Source organism: Lucilia cuprina, chromosome X (genome assembly GCF_022045245.1).
Source record: "Lucilia cuprina isolate Lc7/37 chromosome X, ASM2204524v1, whole genome shotgun sequence".
Lineage (NCBI taxonomy): Eukaryota > Metazoa > Arthropoda > Insecta > Diptera > Calliphoridae > Lucilia > Lucilia cuprina.
Genome location: NC_060949.1, coordinates 3,965,445 through 3,972,411, shown reverse-complemented (window position 1 = coordinate 3,972,411; position 6,967 = coordinate 3,965,445).

Here is a 6,967-nt window from a genome sequence, read left to right as displayed (position 1 = left end):
AAAAACTATAAAATTTCATTTTATTTAGATTTATTTTTATAGATTTTATCTTGGTCAGTATACAAATAGAAGAAGAGAAAACTCATTTTCTAAAAAAAGAGAATACTCATCTTTTAGATGAAGAGAATATTCTTGTAGAAGAAAATAATACTTTTCTTCTAGAAGAAGAGAAAACTCATCTTCTAGAAGATAGGAACACTTCTAGATGATACTAAGTAGTCACTTCAAGAAGTGACTTCCTAGTCACATCTATAAGAGTCTTTGGCAATACCTTACTTCAAAGAGTCATCTAGAAGTTTCTTCTGCTGGTCTTCCAGAAGTATCTTCCACATTACTCTTAGACGTTCCCCAGCTCGGCATCAGTTCTTCCCGACTGGTGACAAGAATTCTTATACTTCCGCAACATCGCTGGCGAGCTTTTAGCACGTTTGGAAGTTTCACATGGGTAACTTCCGCAATAGAAATGAACACAGATATCGACATGGCTCTCTTAAAAAAAGTTCTCTTAAGTTCAGTGACGTCATCAGTGCCTAGAACTGATTGTATGATATGAAAATTGTATGTGATTTATAATAGAAAAGTAAATATGTTTAAAACTTATTTATGTGTAATGAAATGAAATGTATTTTACGTTTTATGTTATTAGGAATATTTAACTTTATAATTTAATATTACATATGCTTATAGTTTTGAATTTCAGGTAAAATTTGGGAATTTTTTATAACTTTTAACTTTAAACCCTTATAACTTTAGCGGCTTATGCTAAAAATTATTCGCGAGAAGATAATTGCACTTTTATGATGTCAGACAATGTTCACACAAAATATCTTTGATATGTTATTAAAAGAATTTCATCATTTTTTTTTGAACCCTAAAATCTAAACTAAAAAGAGAATTTCCCATATATTTTTAAAGACAATATTGGAAAATATCATGATACAGCTATAGTTATATTATGGGAAAATATAAAAGCGACTAATCTATTTATTACAGAAATTATTGGGAATTAAGCTTCATACTAACCCATTTCGAATTGTAAATTTTAATTTTTAATTTACTTATTTTTTCACTATTTGTTTTCGAATTTCATGTAAAAAGTAAGTATTTTACAAGTGAAATAGGCATGTAGGTAATTCAAACTTAACGGGTAATTATGTGTAGTTTAGGTACTTCTTCGGAAATATGGAACTACAGTAGGACCTTGAGTATCCGTGATTAGATAGTCGACTTTTCGACTTTTTCATTTTGTTAAAAGTCGACTTTTCGACCTTTTGCATTTTATGAAAAGTCGATTTTTCGACTTTTTCCAATTAAATGGCGTATTTTTTATCGACATAAAAAAACAACCCGACAAAAACAAACCGTAACAGCTGTTTTATCAAAATAAACATTTTTTTTGGTGTGGTGAGTTTTTTTTTTTTTTTGTTTACAAATATGTGTTTCTGCACGTGAAAAAGACGCAAAAACTCGTTTTCATTATTTACATTTTCAATATGAGTTTATGCACGTGGAAAAAATTCAAAACAATTGATTTACATGATTTACATTAAAAAAAATATTTTCAATCAATTAAAATATGTATATAAATGTGGAAAGGAAAAAATCTGATAAAATATAAGTATATTTGGCCTTATATCGTTACAGAATGCCTTTTAATAAAAAACATTCAAAAAATGTTACTATAGCCGTATATATAATATGATATATAACTGCTATCGGACGATCTTGTGCACGATAAAAACCTATATAGAACTTTAAGTTGGAAGTGTAGAAATCGGATGGCATAATTTTTTTTCCGGATTTCATCGTTCTAAAGTTCTATATAGGTTTTTATCGTGCACAAGATCGTCCGATAGCAGTTATATATCATTTTATATATACGGCCATAGTAACATTTTTTGTAAAAAAGGGTTTGTTGTTGTAGTACACACCCTAGAACGATGAAATCCGGAAAAAAATGAATGCCATCCCATTTCTACACTTCCAACTTAAAGTTCTATATAGGTTTTTATCGTGCACAAGATCGTCCGATAGCAGTTATATATCATTTTATATATACGGCCATAGTAACATTTTTTGTGAAAAAAAGTTTGTTGTAGTACACACCCTAGAACGATGAAATCCGGAAAAAATGTATGTCATCCGATTTCTACACTTCCAACTTAAAGTTCTATATAGGTTTTTATCGTGCACAAGATCGTCCGACAGCAGTTTTATATCATTTTATATATACGGCTATAGTAACATTTTTTGAATGTTTTTTATTAAAAGGCATTCTGTAACGATATAATCCCAATTATATTTATATTTTATCAGATTTGTTCCTTTCCACATTTATATACATATTTTAATTGATCAAAAATGTAAATCATGAAAATCAATTTTTTTCCACGTGCATAAACACATATTGAAAATGTAAATAATGAAAACGAGTTTTTGCGTCTTTTCCACGTGCAGAAGCACATATTTGTAAACAAAAATAACTCACTACACCAAAAAAAATGTTTATTTTGGTAAAACAGCTGTTACGGTTTGTTTATGTGCGTTCTTTTTTTTACCTATAAGTATTTTATAAATAGTCGACTTTCCGACTTTTTTCGACTTTTCGATTTTTTCCGACTTTTTCGGCTAATTGACTATTTTCGACTTCTTTCGACTTTTTTCAGACTTAATTTTAATTTGGATTGAATTAAATTTTTCAGCATTGTTTAACCTCTATTATCCGTAATTATAAGCAAAATTCTGTTATTTTTTAACAATCATGAACAATTAGAACAAATCAAAAAGGGAAATTCCCGTAAAACGAAAATAATAAATTGTAAAATAAGAGACAGACAACATTAAACGATTATGTTTAGAAATTATATAACATAAATACTGTTTTCTGACAAAAAAATTTTTTCTATATTTTTGAATCATTTATGAATAGAAAATCCTTTAATTATTTCATTTTTATATAAATATGTACATATTCATTTATTAATAAATATCTATTAAAAAGTAGAAAAATTTGGCACTCAATTAACCGGGAAAATCGATTATACAGAATACTTCCGGTCCCGACCATCACGGAAAATCGAGTTCCCACTGTACTTGAGAAGTATTTTGCTGTAATCAGTCATATGATATATTTTAGAAAAAGTAAATTAAAATAGGTAAAAAGTGGAGTTTCGTATTTTCATAAGGTCCACGCCTAAATGGCTGGACCGACTTTAAGAAATTTTCAACAGAAATGTATTTTTACTATAAGCTTCAATTGATTATATCAATATTAAAAAAAAACAAGTAAGAGTTCTATATTCGGCTGTGCCGAATCTTATATACCTTCACCATGATGTGTTTAAAGCCTTTTGTACCTTTTGAAGAACGAAAAAGTACCAAAAAGTCCCCATCTATGGGTCCTCAGTTAATCCGGGCCATACAAACTTAACAATAGTAATTAGCAAATATTGTGTTTTTTATTATTTTCTCACCACTATAATAAATTTTCTTTGCGTCTCTCTTTCTGTTGTTTAAGACAGAAAAATTTTGTTGTGTGAACGAAAGATCATGTTTTTAAGATAAGAGTTTGAATTAAAGTAAAAATAATTATTTATATAATATAAATTTTGTTAAGCCGATAACCTATGCTGTTTTATTTATTTTTAATTTGTTGTAATTTTAATAATAATGAATACTTAAATAAGTAAATAAATAAATAAAATATAAATTCTGAAGCACAAAATTAACTTTGTTTTGAGGTACTAAGCGTGTTTCTGGAGTTATAGCTTCCTATGTTAGTTTTTCGCCAAAAATTTGGATTTTTCAGACATAGCTGAGTTCAAATTTCTGATATCTTAATATCTGGAATTTTTGGGGTTAAGACGAACAAGATTAAAACATTTTTTCTTCCAATATAAGTTCCGGTCAGTTCAATGTGTAGCCAGCAAAAATAAAATGAGGTACATTTTTTTTAAGTTGAAGGTATATGTTTTTATACTGAAATTTTTTTAGTTAAACCAATTTTATTTTGGAGTTAATTGATAAATGAGTGTAATTTATTTATGTTAATATTATTTAAGTAAAGTTAGTTGTATTCTATAATACTTCAATTTTAACAATTTTAAACATAAAAATTACTTCCTTAGAATGACATGTAGTGAATTTGGAATCAAATAAAAAAATAACATCCCTTCTATGACAAGCCTCTATAACCTACAACCTCTTCAGGTTTTTTCAGTATTTCTATGGAGTAAAATCTTCTTCTTTAGAAGTTCTTTTTTTGCTGGGTAATAATGAAAAGTCGGATTTTACAGAAGATAGATATGAGAAGCAATATTAAAATATTTATTTACGAAAAATTTAATTTTAATGTTTTTTATTATTTTTCATAATTTTTAAGAGTTAAATTTCGACGGATGGACATTTCCATGCCTTACCTATTTTGCAAGCTCTTGACAGTGTCATTCTAGGCTTTAGAGTGACGACTTTTCCTCAATGAATAGAAAGTATGAGTTTTTAAAGCTATCGTTTGGCCTACAAAATGCAATATTACAACGTATGGTGGATGACGCCCTACGAGGTTGTATAGGAAAACATGTATGAATGTATACTCGGGCAAAGTCGACCATATGATACCCTACACCAGTCAGTATGTTAATAATGGGATTAATAAAAAAATAAAGCATTTGATTTGTTTTTTACTTTTATTCCGGAATATTTTTACTTATTTTTGGCAAAAAAAGAGATTTTTTACAAGAAGGCTCAAAATGGAGTAGGGGAAAATATCCTTATAAATACGGGTAGAGGAATTCATGTCTACTTCAGTTATTTATGTAGAATTTTAAAGTTTTATTAATGTTTATTGTGAATTTTGATTTTCAAGTAGGGTCAAATGAGGCCCGTAATGTCATTAAAAGTTCTATAAAACTGAGTTTTACCGACTTTTGACTCAGAAAACGATTCTAAAACCGAATTGTATACTTTAAGGTGGGTATAGGACGAATTTTTTGTTTGTTACAAACGTCAGCACAAACCCAATAAAGTGCACAGTGGGGCAGAATCGAAATTTTTTGGAAATAAATCTGGCATTTCTAAACGGCTGATCCGATCGGCATAAAATTTGGCGTGAGCGTAGCCAAGGAGTATTCGAGTTTAAGTTTTGAAGATTGGCCAAACTGAAAACGAAGTTTTATATATTATAATGTATGTTGACGACTTATTGGTTGCTGGTTCGAACTTGACGTCAATTGAAAATCTAAAAACTGAACTTTTGAAACATTTTGAGTTATCTGATTGCGGAAAGCTAAAATATTTCTTAGGAATGAAGTTTGAAATCAACAACAATAACATAGAGATGTCTCAAGAAGCCAATATACAAAAGATTTTGGAAAAGTTTTCAATGAGTGAATGTAATCCTGTCAAGACGCCTATGGAAAAAGGATTACAACTAACGTATAATAACAGTAATGCAATTGACAAACCCTATCGAGAACTGTTAGGGAGTCTAATGTATATAATGCTTTGTGTAAGGCCTGATATATGCTATCATGTGAGTTATCTCGGAAGATTCCAACAAAAACCTTCAGAAGAACATTGGCAAGCTTTGAAAAGAGTTTTAAGATACTTAAAAGGTACAATTAAAAAGAAGTTAATATACGAAGCAAGTAATGATACAATTTTAGTTGGGTATGCCGATGCTGATTGGGCAAGCGATATTGCAGATCGAAAGTCTGTTAGTGGTCACATCTTTAAAGTTTATGGATGCACGGTGTCATGGTCAAGTAAAAAACAACAAACAGTTGCAACATCATCAAGTGAAGCTAAATACGTGGCTTTAAGTTCTGCAGTGTCTGAGGCAATATGGCTGAGAGGATTACTTCAAGATTTAAATATTTTAAACAATGAAACCATTTGTATTTATGAGGATAATCGTGGTTGTGTATGCATGGCAAATAACGTGGAGTCAAAAAGATCCAAACACATTGACATAAGACATCACTTCATTAGAGATAATGTCGAGAAAGGAATTGTCAAAATAGAATCCAGATATATGCACAAAATCTCTGGATACAAATTCATTCTTGAACTTTTGTGATTGTTTAGGTTTATATGATTGAGAAGGGGTATTGAAATATGTTTTTCAATCATAGAAACTTTTGTTTTATAATTTTGTTTGTGAAAATTTTTGAAATAATTTTCATTCCTTTGTAAACTTTTGTGAATACAATACATCTTTTTCTTAAATAAATACTTCCTTTTTTTAAATAAATTTGCCATCGAGTTCCAATTACAAGAGTCTCGTATAATACATACTTATGTCAAATTTCATCGCTATACTCGTAATTTTACGCCAACGAAGTTGTGAATGTTTAAAGCTTTTTACACAATATTCCGAGGGGTACATTTTAATGGGGGCTATGTGAAATCGTAGACCGATTTTGCCCATTTTCAATACCAAACATTTCTGATGAATACACAATACAATATATTGTGGTTTTTGAAAATAATATTTTTGTTCTTTACTTTTCTGTTTTCTCGAAAAAAATTGTGTTCTACTCGGATCCACCTTTTAGAAAAATAGTATAGTTATTTGTTTTGGTAGCATATTGTAATAATTGTTAAAAATAAAATCCATAATTTTTGAATTTAATTCTGAACATTATTTTTTACTAAATTTATTTATGAATAAATAAAGTTGTAATTTAATGTTTCCAATGTTATTTTTGTTGTTCCACTGCATGTATAAACATATTTTTATTATCTAAATCATATCGAAATTGCCGTCAAAATATCTTTTTTGAAAACAATAAAATATCAATACCGAAATAAGGCAAAATACCGATAACGCTAAAATACCAATACCGAAATAAGTTAAAATACCGATAACGCTAAAATAGCAATACCGAAATAAACCAAAATACCGATAACGATTATTAATACCGAAATAAGTCAAAATACCGATACCGCTACCTCATCACCGTTTCGA